This window comes from Choloepus didactylus, chromosome 15 (assembly GCF_015220235.1).
Source record: "Choloepus didactylus isolate mChoDid1 chromosome 15, mChoDid1.pri, whole genome shotgun sequence".
NCBI classification, from domain to species: Eukaryota; Metazoa; Chordata; class Mammalia; order Pilosa; family Megalonychidae; genus Choloepus; species Choloepus didactylus.
This window is the reverse complement of record NC_051321.1, coordinates 78,988,097-79,002,683: the sequence shown is the minus strand read 5'-3', so window position 1 is coordinate 79,002,683 and position 14,587 is coordinate 78,988,097. Positions and strand designations below refer to the sequence as shown.

Genomic DNA, 14,587 nt, shown 5'->3' with positions numbered 1-14,587 from the left:
TTCTATGACTTTGGGACATGTTGGGGAACAGACACGTTTGGAATTTTGATGGGGCACCAAGTAGTCAGATAGAGGAACAGTATGTGTCCATCAGAACCTGCCCGTGCCAGTGAAGGCTTCCAGCTTAGTTTCTTATGTGATGCTGATGTGCCTGTGGTCTGATTCTGATTTGGTCCTTGGCTGTTGGTCTCTTACTCATTCTCTTGCTACTATGACTGACTTCCTTCATGATAGAGAACTCCACGTGAATATTGTATTCCTACATTCTGGGACCTCTTGAATACCAATGACACAGCACACTAAATTTCAGCCATCATCACCAAGGTCACCAAATGACAACCATTCAAAGCAAACATTTCATTTTTCAGCCACTATCATTTATACTTCCAATTCACTCTCTCAAAACTATCTACCAAAACAGTCCTTCCATCTCATGAAGACCTTTTTATCCATTGACCCCAGCACCTTCTCTCTGTTAATTAGCTTCCTCTTCTCTTAATTCATATCTTTATCCAACACAGAGGCCATGATTACCGTTATTGACTCCCTTGTAAATACCTTCAATTACTGTATTCCTTTTACCTTCCTTTTTACTCATCTGGCAAAATAACTGTGTATAAATTCAAGAATCTGCCTTCTCCATGCCTCTATCTTGAGCAGATCAGAATTGAGGGAGAAGATTGCACAATTGAGCAGATGGATATCAATAAAGGTCTACAATCACACTGTTTAAGTGGACATATAATGGTGATTAATAATCTCATTAACCTACTTCCCTATTTTTTGAATGATAACCCCATATCTTCTCCCCATTCCTCAAAACTTTGACTTATCTTCTACTCCTTACATTCAGGTCTTTCCTGACATGCCATAAGGAAAGAGAAGCCAATATACAAGAGAGCCTTCTTCTTTCTAACACAATATATACAAATTAGCTGCATCTGTGTCCATTCCTTTCTTCTCTTTTATTAATATAAAGTTCTCAAACTTTAGTGGGCAATGGAGTTAAGGGCTGTTGAAGGATTCCATCGTCTCCTCTAGAGTTACTATTTAGTCAGTTTGGAGTGGGAACAGACCATTTGCATATTTTAACAAGTCCCCAGGTGATTCTGATGCTGTTGGTCTGGGGAAAACACTTTGAGAACTATTAAATGGACCAAGAGTGCTCAGATGATAGATCACCTATATCAGAATCATCTGAGGAAATTGTTTTCTGAAGTTAATGCCAATGGTTGGTCTCCATCTTGGACCTTATAATCAAAATCTGTATGTAAAACAAATGTTGCAGATGTTTCTTGTGGTGGTTCAATTATAGAAAGTGCTTTATTTTTATCAAAGAATAATTCCTTTGGATTCCATTCTTTCCTGTCATCTTGGGAGTCTTCTCATCTTTGGAAACTGAAGGGGATGGAATACATTCCAATTCATTCTATGAAATCTTGTGTTATCTTGTTAAGAAAACCAGACAAGAAAAGAAACTACGGACTGGTATATATCATTGATGTAGATGCAAAAATTCTTAACATTTTAGGAAATCAAGTACAAGAAGATATAGAGAGTGTAATATATCATGGCCAAGTGGGGTTTATTCAAGGAATGCAAGGTTAGTTTAATAATTGAAAATTAGTTTATGTAATTCACCAATTTAACATTCCAAGAAAAAATCTTATTGCAGTAAAGGAAGAAAAAACATTTAGCAAGTTTCAATATCCATTCCTGATTAAAACTCTCAAAAACTAGGAATAGAAGGGAATTTCCTGAACCTGATAAAGAGCATCAATTTGAAAAACCTATACCTAATAGTGAAAGACTGAATGATTTGATTTCCCCCTATTGTCAAGACTAAAGCAAGACTGTCCATCATCACCACTTCTATTCAACATTGGGCTAGAGGCCTAGCTAATGCAATAAGCCATTTACATTGGAAAAGTAGAAGAAAAATTGTCTCTGTTCACAATTGATATGATCATCTATGCAGAAAAGTTGAGTCTATAAAAAAATAGAATCTACAAAAATATGTGAGTATAACACTAAATGAGCTTAGCAACTTTGCAGGATACAGGGTCAATATGCCAAAATTAAATGTATGTCTGTTTCCTCACAACACATATTCAGAAATTGAAATAAACTACAATTTACAATAGCATAAAAAATATAAAATACATAGAGATATATTAGACAAAAGATATATAATATAGGTACATTGAAAACTATAAAGTATTTCTGAAAGAAATTGAAGAGATATACCATATTCATGGATTTTTAAAATACTGTTATGATAGCAAATTTTCCCCATGTTGATATATAGATTCAATGCCATTCTAGAAAAGATTTCACAGGTTTTGTGGTGGTTGTTGTTTTAGAATTTGACAAGTTAATTGTTAATGTTATATGAAAATAAAAAGAAACTAGAGGAGCCCAAACAACTTTCCCATAGCCAAAAAAACAAAATTGTAACTTTCACACTACTTCCTTTTAGGATTTATTTTAAATCTATAATAATGAAGGCAACATGGTATTAGCCCAAATTTATATAAATAAATCAATGGAGCAGATGTCCAGAAGTAGACACAAATACATGTGGTCAATTTATTTCTCTTAAAGTTGCAAAGCAATTCAGTGAGGAACAGAAAATGGCCTTGCCGCAATAGAATAGCCATATCCACAAAATTAAACCTCAACCTTAATCTCACACCATATCCAAATATCAACGCAAATGGATCATGGACCTCAGTGTTAAAATACAAACTATAAAACTTTTAGAAGAAAATGTAGGACAAAATCTTCATGACCATGGTTTTTGAAAAGATTTTTTAACTACAACACAAAAGGTATGAACAATAAAATGTTTAAAAACCAATAAATTAGATTTCATCAAAATTAACAGCATTTGCTTTTCAAAAGACACCACTGTGAAAATGAAAAGACAAGGCATGGCTTGGGGAATTTTTTGCAAAATATAGATTCAACAGCAGACTTGCATCAGTAATTTATAAGGATCTTTTACTCCTCAATAGTAATAAGACAAACAACCCAACTAAAAATGGGCAAAAAATTTGAATAAACACGTCCCCAAAGATATATGAATGCCAGAGAAGTATCAAAAAAGATACACAATATATGCAGTCCTTAAAGAATTGCAAATTAAACTGTAATGAGAAATGATGTACAGTCACTAGAATAGAATGGCTAAAATTAAAGGCTGACCATACCTAGTGTAGACATGGCTGTGGGGCAACTAAAACTCCCATATATTTCTGGTAGTAATGTAAATTGGTACAGCTGCTTTGAAAAAGTTTCATAAAAAATTGAACATATACCTAGCATATAATCCAGATATTCCTTTCCTACGTATTTACACAAGACTTCTGAAAGCATTTGTTAATTGTGTACATGAATGTTCATAGCAGCTTTATTTATAATAGCTAAAAAATGGAAACAACCCAAGTGACCATCAATAGATGAATGGATACACAAAGTGTTTATGTCCATATAATGAAATATTACTCAGCAATAAAAAAGAATGAACTATCGATGCAAGCAATAATATGGATGGATCTCAGAATAAATATGCTGAGTGAAATCAGCCAGGGAAAAAAGGGTATATGTTGTATAATTCCATCCATATAAATTTCTAGAAAATGCAAACTAATCTATAGTAACACAAAGCATATAAGTGACTACCTGGGTTTTGGAATAGGGAGGGGTAGGAGAGTGAGATTACATAGTAAATTGAGGAAAATTTTGGTATAGATATGTTTGTTGTTTCAATTATGTTGATAGTTTCATTCACGTATGTGTATATAAAAATGTTTCAAATTACATTTTAAATAAACAGTTTATGTCAATTATAATTACGGAAACATTAACCCTGGGGTGGGAAAAGAATATAGAGAATATATAGAATACATGAAATTTTAAAATGGAATTAAATAATATATAGCCTTTTATCTTCTAGCCTCCTTTTACAACTCCTCTTCCGGCAGGCAGCATGAACTTTTTAATTCATAAATGAAATCATATATATACACACAGGTACACACACATATATCCTATTTTTAAAGTCTGTTATTGGCTTCCCATTAGACTTAAATCATATCCAAAACCCTCAATATGTTCTAAAAGGCCTTGCCTGTTGTGATACTTGCCCACCTGGGCCAACCCCTCTCCTCTACCTCCAGTTGTTCATGTATGTTCAACCTCAGGGCCTTGACACATGCTGTTTTCTGTCTCTGGACCATTACTATTCTCATATCCCTCTGTTAAATGCCCACTCACCCTTTTAAACATCACTTGTTCAAAAAGCCTCCTTTAAAGTCTATATCTTATACCATAATACCAAAGACTCCATTTGTGCAGGGCACCATATTTACATATATTCATTCATTTGGCTTGACGCTGTATCTCTAGAACCCACTGCAGCACTTCTTGCATCATTGAAATCCTGAGAATTATTTCCTAAATCAATAGATATTTGTGTCTTTGTAGGCATTCCCTGCTTTAAGCTGAACATGATACATCGGCTCTCACCCTCAGGTGCTCTAAGGTTCAGCATCTCTCCCCTCATCCACACAATGTCCTCACAGCCTTCAAACGAATCCTCCTTTCCTGACTCAAATACCTGCTACTGATCTCATCTGGTCTTGAACTCTACATGGGGCCCCTTCCTATGTGGCTTTTCCTCCATTATCCTCCATGTGACTCTGTCCTTGAAAAATCCTTTTCATAGAACAAAGTGTGATCAGGAAAATGGTGAAAACATTTGTTCCCAGGACTCAGAGGGTTCTCCAGCAGGATCTACTAACCTTTAGATCCTGTTGGATATTGAACCATGTCCACCACAAAAGACATGCTCAGGACCCAAGCCCTTCTTCTGTGAGTGTGGTCCCACTGGTAAACAGGACCTTTGAAGTTGTTATTAGTTAAGATGCACCTAAACTGAATAAGGGTTGCCTGACTGAAGTCCTTAGAAGCAAAGGAAATTGGACAAAGAGAGAGAAGCCATGGGGAGCAGCCAGAAACCAGAAGTCAAGGAAACTGGGAGGAAAGAGGAAAGACACTGCCATGTGCATTGCCATGCAACCCGAAAGACTGCCAGCCAGCCAGAAGGCACCAACCACAGAAGGAAGCAAGCCTTCCAGCCTCTAAAACCCTGAGCCAATAAATTCCCATTGTTGAAGCCAACCCATTGTATGGTATTTGTTTTAGCAGCTGGGAAACTAACACAGACCCTCTCACTGTTCTTCGCACTTTCCACACCATCTGTTTGCCAGATCCTTACTTTGTGGGTGGTTTCAGGTTGCTGATGAGGCTCCAGACAGATAATTGGCTTGTTGTATTTATGTTCTACTCTCAACGTGCTCCCTGACCACACTGCCCTGTGGTTGATGCCAATCCACAGCCAGATCAAACTGGGTTGAGTGTTGGGTCACAGACACAGAATTCCTGGTACCAAGGCTTTCCAGTTGTGATTCCAAAATGCCCACATCCCTCTGGATCCTGCTCAAATGAGCCAATGGCATGTGATTTCATCCTACCAGCAAAGTCCATTGCTATAAACTTGAATCAGGTGAATGGATACTAGACACAATAGAGCAGGATTAAAGCCTACACAGGAAGAATGCAATTTCTAGGACATATTCTCTTTTTTTCTCTGCAAGACAATGCACTGTATCCTCTATCTAAATACAATCACTCACTGCTAGTTCTTGTTCTGTTGAAATGTATTGGAAACTAACAGTTTAGAAGACCTAGCCTCTCTTCTCTCTTCATAGGCTTTATTCTCATTTTCAGTGCCTTTATTCAGGCTAGAGTATCAGGAAACAGAAAGTAAACCTAAAAGTAACATAATAATGTCCTCATTTCTAAATAAGTGGAGCAGGGCACTCATACGGCCCTTGTAGGACTGGGCTGAGATTTTAAATTCGGAAAGAGTCGAAGTAAAGGAACACAGAAAGTGCCATCAAGATGCTTTTTGGGGCATGCTGTCAACTCAAAAATGTCATCCTCTCTACCCCCACATAAGTTTTCCAATTGGAATTTGGAAACAAATAAATAGTTGTACCAGCTCCAAAGAATTCCATTTCACCTAATTGGTGTGGGTCGATGACTACAATGGAAGTGAATATAGCTTGTGTATGATGATCTACCACACATCATCTCTGCCAATAAGGAATTATGAAAATGAAGAATTTAGGATGATAATACCTATTAAACAAAAAGAGAGAGAAAGAGAGAGAGAGACTACACCAACCAAAGTGGATTATTTCCCACATTAAATCTGTGTGGTGTTTTTGTTCTTATTTCAAGCTAGTCAAATATAGCCTGAGGAAATGCACAAAATCAATTCTTAGTTTAAATCAAGAGTGAAATTAAAACTCCAAAGACCATGAGTGAAATTTAGACCCAGGTGTAGTTACGATGTTGGCTCTAACACTGCCTTTGATTCATGGACATTTATACATGAAGTAGCATGGGGAGGTACAAGGAGCAAGGGGCTTGAAGTCTCCTGATTTTGAATTTGACATGAATCTCGGTCGCTTTTGATTTGAGGGACAGCAGGAATATGAATTTACCTTTATAAATCTCAATTTCTACACCTGAATAAAGCAATACTGTTACTTAGATTTATTGAGAGAGATCAAAAAAGGTTTTTTTTAAGTGCATAGCACATAGTAAGCAATTTAATAAATTTTAATTCCCCTCTCTCCCTATTTTTTTAATTCCTTTCTCCTGAACCTAGAATTACATTTGACTTATAGAAGATCCTGGCTAAGTGTGTAAGGGATGAACTCTTGCATGCAAGAACATGCAAGAACAGAAATTTCCCTCTGCTTTCAATTGTTTATTTTACTAATGATGAATTTCCAGAAGCATCCCAAGAGTATAATAAAATGAAAAAAGAAAAAGACAAGTGAAGTTGTTTATGAGCAAGTATAATGTCATTATGAACCAGGGTCTTATAATTCAAATGCAAAGGATTTGGGGTCAGGCAGGCCTAGGATCATATCCTGGCTTTGCCATTTCTCACCTGTGAGTCTTCATCAGCTTATTTGACCTCTTGATGCTTTAGTGCTGTGTCTGCAAAATAGAAATACTAATATCTTTGTTTCAGAATCTACACCTGGTCTTCTACAGGTGTCCAGTACACTGCTTAACATACAGAAGCTGCTGAATAAATACTTTTTCCTTAACAAGTTTTTCATAAGGTAGTAAGGGGGACATTGTAGGTTCTTTCCTCAAGATAATAGCCCAGGACACCTAAAAATGTGAAACTTTATCAGGAACAATATTAGAAAATGTCAGGAAAGAGAAGTTTTTGGAGTTGAAAGTAAGAGAGGCAACAGATAAGAAGCTTCAGGGAAATATTGCAAAGCCCCTTAGGGCAAGGAGGTTTTCTAATTATGTAGCAAACCCTGCATTTTCTCTTCCATCAGCTGCTATGCCTAGAGGCACTTACACAGTCCTTCTGCTGAGGACACCCTTGCTTGATCCTACAAACTCCAGGAATGAAGCCTTTGATAACTTCTCTAAACTGGGAGTATCTAGAAAAAATTAAGTGATCATATCTCCTCTAAATGTTCTTCCTTTTGAGAAAATAGAATTGTTGTTATTCATTTCTTTCAACAAATATGTATTTGGTGCTAAATATACACAGGCACTGGGTTTGGTGATTGGTTTTACAGGAAACGAGGGAACAGAAACGGACCCTCCCAGACAGCCCTTAATTCAATAAACACAAAAAAGAATATGAAATGTCAGCTATCGTAAGAGCTATAAGGAGGGATACGCTACAAAGGCGGACGTTGTGGGACACTGACCTATCCATAGAGGTCAGGGAACAGAGATATATATGGAATACGAGTAGGAGTTGATTGGCAAGAGGAGTGGAGTAGGAAGAGTGGATCTGGAAGAGGAACTAGCTTGTGCAAAGTCCTCAAGGTGGACTGTACAACGGCCAGTTCAGGAACTTGGAAGGTGAACAGCTTAGGAGAGAAACACGAAGGCAACAGGAACATGTCATAAAAATGAACGTGTCACTTCAACAGCAGAAAGGTACTAAAGGATTTGAAGGGAGAGGAGTATGATGTGATAACACTCACTTTTTTTTTTTTTTCTGTAGTGTACGGAAAAGGTTAGAAGGGATAAAGTGGATGCAGAGTCCAGTTAGGAGGCTACTACATCAGCCCAGATAAAAAATGGTGATGTTTGTACAACTTCAGACACCAAGTGTGTGAATAAAATAATCAAGGGAGAAAACATAGAATGATAAGAGAGGAATGCTTAAGATAGACATGAGAGCCTCTTTTTTTTTAAAAATTCAGTTTTATTGAGATATATTTGCATACCATACAATAATCCATCTTGTACAATCCACTGTTCACAGTACCATCATATAGCTGTGCATTCAACATCCCAATCTATTTTTGAACATTTTCCTTACACCGGAAAGAATCAGAATAAGAATAAAAAATTAAAGTAAAAAAGAACACCCAAATCATCCCCCCCATCCCACCCTATTTTTCATTCAGATTTGTCCCCATTTTTCTACTCATCCATCCATACACTGGATAAAGGGAGTGAGATCCACCGGGTTTTCACAGTCACACTGTCACCCCTTGTAATCTACGTTGTTACACACTCGTCTTCAAGAGTCAAGACTACTGGGTTGGAGTTTGGTAGTTTCAGGTATTTACTTCCAGCTATTTCAATACATTAAAACCTAAAAAGTGTTATGTATATAGTGCATAAGAATGTTCACCAGAGTGACATCTCGGCTCCATTTGAAATCTCTCAGCCACTGAAGCTTTATTTTGTTTCATTTTGCATCCCCCTTTTGGGCCAGACTCTGTTTTAGTTTTCCTGGCTGGTGAAGCAAATAACCTGCACTGAACTGGCGTAAACAACAGGAATTTATTGGCTCATGGTTTTGAAGCTCGAAGTCCAAATCAAGGTATCATCAAGGTGATGCTTTCTCCCAGAAGACTGTGGCACTCTGGGGCTGGCTGCCCTCGGTCCCGGGCTCCTGTCACATGGCCATGCACATGCAGCCTCTCCTGGCTTCTCCCTTGCCTTCCGGGTTCCACTGACTTTCAGCCTCTGGCTCCTTCCTCTGGCTTCTTCTGTCTCTGTGACCTTCCCTATAGGGCCTCCAATAATAGGATTAAAACCTATCCTGATTCAGTTGGGCCACACCTTAATCGAAGTAACCTCATCAAAAGGTCCTATTTACAAGAGTTCACCCTTGTAAATGCATTCGCAAGAATGGATTAAATTTAAGAATATGTTTTCTTTCCTGGGGTACATCTCACCAAACCACAACAGTCTTCAACATTTAAAGGAAGGGGAGGGAGGGACCCTGCAAAGGAAATGGAGAAGGAACAGGCAGGCAGGTGAGAAAGAAGAGGGAAATAAAAAATAAATAACAAAAAAACAGGGCAGCATCACAAAAGAAAACAGAAAACATTTTTCTAGGACAATGTAGAGTGCTTTGAGTACTACTGAGAGGTTGTCAGTTCTTTGATTTATTGAAAGAAAGTCACTGGGGACCCTGCCAGAGTTCTTTTAATGAAATCATGGGGGTGGCCCCTATAACTCTACAGGTCCTCTCTCAAGTATCTTTGGTTCACTAAAGGCGCCTTCTCCAAACCTCCCCCGTCTGCCTGGAGTTAGAATCTGCAATTTCAACCTCACTCCGGGGAAAGCAGTGAATGCCTTACCTGCAACTTGAGCCTACCATTAACTGCATTTTAGGGAGGTTGTGAGGATTAAATGAGTTAAAATATATAGAGTGGCTCAGTACCTCACTTAGAAACTAGTAAATATTATACTGAACCACAGAAAAATTGGCATTTCATGGACAAAAACAGTGGAATGTTGGCAATCTAATTTGGTTCTATCTAATAAATGATAACTTATTATTATTAGTCTACAGAATATCAAGATTTTAGCATTTTACGGAATATGAAGTCAGTTGTGGAGGAAAAACCAGTCTCTGGTTAAATAAGAACCAGGAAAGAGTGTTTCATTGTCTTCTAGCTCTCTGTTTGGTCCTTTTCCTGTTCTGCTGTACCAGGACTTGCTCTCCTATTTGCGTATGAACATATTTCACTTTTTAAAAGAGGAAACAAGAGAAGATAAAATTTTAGAAACTAACATTAGACCAGTGGAGAAAACCTCTTGGCTGACAGCTGAGCCTATGATTCTGGAAAAGACTGGCACTCCTCCTTGTCATCTCTTCTTCCCTGACAAACTTAGGGAGCAGCTGATGGTTGATGTACACATCTCAGTTTAAATTCTGGCTCTCAAGGCTCTTATCCTCTTTCATCCTCTATCTTTATCAATAAAATGGGGCAGGGGTGAGGGGAAGATACTGTACACTTCACAAGCTTTTTTGAGGGATTCAATGGAGAGAGCAGAAATAAAGTGTTTATAATAATACATGGCATATAATCAATGCACAAAATGCCAGTTCCCTACCCCTCACCATTTTTTTTCTGCTGAAGCCAGCATTTGAGTGAAAAAGGTCTTTAAAATATTCTATTTCCTTTATGCAAAGCTAGCTATAGCCATCAGCAGCTCAAGACTTGTTCAAAGCTCTGCCTGCGCTGAGATTTGTATTTAAAGTTTTTTTTTTTTTTAACGTCATTTCATTTACTCCTGGTTGTTTGTACTTTTGCCTTGCTACCTAAATTTTTCAACTAGTGGTTTTGAATTTCCTGCCCAAAGAATTTGAAGGCTATAATGCCAATGCTCCTTCTTGGGCCATGGCTCTGTCTTTTTCACCCTCCCGAGTACACACCAGTTGAGAAGGAAAGTGAGCTCCTTTGTCTCCAGAGACACAGGATCCTTGGAATACTTGTTGGCTGGGGTGTCCCCTGATAACTTAGACAGCTCACAGTCCAGGTTCTGGTGCACAAATTCCCCAGTGGGAAGATTTAGCTTCAGTAACAATGAAATTGAGAAACGTCAACAGCCTCTAATCCTAGAAGTCTCTCCACAAAAATCTGTAAAGCTGCAGGATATAGAAAAAATGTACAAGAAATTCAGGGTAACAGCTCCATAACATCATTTCCCTCTGGATGTTTCTACATTGAGGTCAGAGGTGTGGGTGACCCCGAGACTCTAAGCCTCTATATGAGTGAGGGAATGGGAAATGATCTAAAATGATCCTCATCCCCCAGATATGCGGCTCTATGATTCTACTGTTAAAACAAGGAAAGTGCATGGAAGAGCAATTCTTGGGGATTTTTCCTTGTACTATCAGTTCTTATTAGGCCTATAAAACATTAAGCTCAAATATGAATTCCCTAACTGTGCTGGTGTCCAAATATAGGAACCTTAAAAACACACACCTGATACTACATAACCTAATACTCAACATATGCAAATCAGACCATTCACTGTGCAGCCAACAGAGGTCAAATGAAAGCTTGATTACTTTGATAGTTCATTCTAAGGGTAAATTAGTAATAACATCATGTTCCTTCTTAGCTGAGGCCCTGCAATTAAGAATCTACATAGGGAAGCATAAGTCATCATAGCTAACAATATCCACTAACAAACCTAACGTTTACAAAATTAGTCTCCACTCCAATTCTTCTTGCCTATTTTTTCCACACATCAAGTCAAAGTCATAATCATTGTAGGTCATTGTTCCAGTTTGTTGATGCTGCCATTATGCAAAATACCAGAATGGACTGGCTTTTATAAAGGGGGTTTATTTGGCTACAAACTTACAGTTCTGTGGCTACAAAGGTGCCCAGACTAAGGCATCAACAAGAGGATACCTTCACTGAAGAAAGACCAATGGCATCCAGGACACCTCTGTCAGCTGGGAAGGCACGTGGCTGGCATCTGCTTGTCCTGGGTTGCGTTTCAGCTACCCTTCTTTCAGCTCCTGTGCACCCTAAGCTTAGTATCTCCAAGTGTCCTTCTATCCAAAAGTCCAAGCATCTCTCCCAAAGTCTCTCTCAGCTGCTCTCAGGGTGTTTTGTCCTCTCATAGCTTCTCCAGAGCAAACTCTGGGCTAGCATCTCAAAGCATCAGCAGGTGACTCTACCGAAGTCTTTCTCAGCTGCTCTGTGCTCCTTCTGTCTGTGAGCTCTCTTATAGGACTCCAGAGATTTACTTAAGACCCACCCTGAATGGGAAGGGTCCACATCTCCATGGAAATAATTTAATCAAAGGTCTCATCCACAGTTGATTGAATCACATCTCCATGGAAGCACTCAATCAAAAGATTAATGTCTGCCTTCACAAGATTGCATTAAAGAACGTGGCTCACAATGCAGAGTGTACTAAGCACTATATAGATAACACCTCTTAGGTTTTAATGTATTGGAATAGCTAGAAGTAAATACCTGAAACTACCAAACTCCAACCCAGCAGTCTGGGCTCCTGAAGACAATTATATAATAATGTAGATTACAAGGGGTGACAGTGTGATTGTGAAGACCTTGTGGATCACATCCCCTTTATCTAGTATATGGATGAGTAGAAAAATGGGGATAAAAACTAAAGGACAAATGGGATGGGATGGGGGGATGATTTGGGTGTTCTTTTTTCACTTTTATTTTTTATTCTTGTTCTGGTTCTTTCTGATGTAAGGAAAATGTTCAGAGATAGATTGTGGTGATGAACGCATAACTATGTTATCATACTGTGGACAGTGGATTGTATACCATGGATGATTGTATGGTGTGTGAATGTATTTCAATAAAACTGAATTTAATAAAAAAAAATGACTATCAAATAAACAATTAATTGAAGCACAAAAAAAAAAAAAAAAAAAAAAGAACATGGCTTTTGGGGGACGTAATACTCCCTGATTGTTGGACTAAGATTGTTTGTCCTCATTTTAACTGGTTTATATTTAAGTGGATTTTTTCCAGTATTAATTATTCTTAGATCAAGAGGACCTCCTGGATTTTGTTATTAACAATCAGCAAACAAATGCTGGTCATAGACTAAAATGATTGTTGCTAACAAGAAATTTCAAACGAACCTTAATCAGGGAAGAGAAGAAGAGAGAACATTTACAAAAATGTTTGGAAGCCCAAATTTGTGCTTTTTAAAAACCTGAAGGAATAAATGGACTGATAACTGCACTATTAAAGGAAAAACTTAAGATAAAATAGGCCCTGAAGGCAAAAAAGAAAAGGTATCAACATCATAAGCTCAATAAGTTAAACACACAGTGGCAAACTGGGCCTGCAGAGTGTACGTGGTAAGACAACAAGAAGACCAACACACACCCCGAGCCATGCTGCAAGGCACCCCCGCGAGTGGAGCTTGGGGGTCCTCCAGTCAAACCACCCACTACAATATGTCGAATTTCTACCTGGAAGCACCCTTTCCTTGTCTTCTTGGAGGCCACCCACCCATCCATAAAGCCTCAGAATAAATATGATCAGGTCTGAAAATTCTTCCCAAAGTCCCCCTTCTTCATCCCTTTTGCACCTTTTCCATGATGACATTGTCTTATACCAAAAATGTAAATATCTGTCTCCTGAAAGCCAAGTGAAGAGCCTCTCCAGGTAGGAATGGGATCATCTTCATCCCTGGGTCCTGTACTTGTCTAGTGCTGTCTGTGGACAGGGTGGGTACTCAAAAGGCCCTTGTTGAATGTAAGAACTTCTGGGTCACAGCATAATGACACTTAGCCAGTGGGGTCTCTGCTTGTGGGGTAATATAAAAAAAGGCAATATTTTTTCAGGGGGAAAAGGGGTGTTGTCTTTTACACCAGGGATTTGTTCTGTTACTCTTTGCACTTAACTGCAGAAGGGCACTGTTTTAAATACTTAGAAAAAGTAAAATAATTGCTTCATAATATATGTTGATGTTCAAAATTATATTTTATCTTATTTCCATGCAAAGAGCTTTTAGATGTGCACTAGCCATAAAATTTGATATTCAAGGAAAATAACATTTTAAATTCATAAACACATTTATTCTCCACCTGTAATTTCCTTCTCTTCCTCCATGCTTTCCTCCAAATAGAAACCTTCCCTGTAATAATCCCTTATCTCCTTCCTTCCTTTCCCAAGCAGTAAAGCTCTGGCTGCATATAGATAATGCTATAAAACACAGTTTGAGAAAAAAAATTAAAAGTCCTGGGTCTTCTCATTAGTATGTCTAACCTGTACTGGCTTTCCAAATGTTATTTCTCCCAGAAATAAATTATATGACAAGTGCATCAAAATAAATCAATTGATGAGTTCTCAATGCTAAAGTTAAACCAGTCTGTGGTTTCTGAATTCTCTGTTTGAAAGATCTGAGGACTCCATTTTTCCTGATCCTGTAATAACTGCCCCACAATTCTTACCCTCAACTCTAGGTTTTATCACTTAGGGATTCATTGTTCCATGGCAAAACCACATTCTAAGAGTTAGCCATGCAACTCGAAATGATCAAGTTCCATTTTCTTGGCAATGGGGAACATTTGACCCAGTGTTTTATAGGAATCTTCCTGTGTTTGACCTGGTTGGATAGAGTGGGAAGTCTAATCTACTAAAATCCCTTAAAACCTTGCATCACAGAAGAACATTCAGGCCTAAAGTAACAACACCCCAACCCAATTAGGTTT

At 38.1% G+C, this 14,587-nt stretch overlaps 1 protein-coding gene across 1 annotated transcript in view; it reads right to left on the bottom strand.

Moving 5' to 3' along the window:
- NRG3 (neuregulin 3) overlaps positions 1-14,587 on the bottom strand; it is a 1,038,857-nt gene that overhangs the window by 49,833 nt on the left and 974,437 nt on the right. The gene's annotated exons all lie outside the window — the stretch shown is intronic.